Genomic DNA, 480 nt, shown 5'->3' with positions numbered 1-480 from the left:
GCACAGGTAGAATAGATGGCTTTAGCAACCTGTAACAGAAAGAAAAAGCTCTGGCGGTGGTTCTTCCACCCGGGGGCACTCCGACGATCAAGTCAGTATATCTCTCAAAGATAATCAAGTGCTAAACTGAATACTCAAAACATAAATTGCATACCTTAGACCCATGGGGGTGCCTCTCTTTTATAATATACTCAATCCAAGTCCCAATAGAAGTATGACTTCTATGAACTTCATATCAATGTTTATTTGGATTCTTTAAGAGATAAAGATAAACTCCCTAAGAGCTTTATCCTTATCTTGGTTAAGTCCCCTCTCCGTCTTAGGACCCTTGTCCCTTATCTCGGATTCCGATATCTTCGGAGATAACCTCGGCTTCTCCGAGATTATCTCGGCTTAACTACCAGGACACGTGGCACCTCGGCTGACACGTCGGCGTCACCATGCCACGTGTTGATATTCAGAAAATACATCCCCACATAT

This window comes from Camellia sinensis, chromosome 4 (genome assembly GCF_055761805.1).
Source record: "Camellia sinensis isolate YWXY chromosome 4, ASM5576180v1, whole genome shotgun sequence".
Lineage (NCBI taxonomy): Eukaryota > Viridiplantae > Streptophyta > Magnoliopsida > Ericales > Theaceae > Camellia > Camellia sinensis.
Note: the sequence above shows the minus strand (reverse complement) of the source record.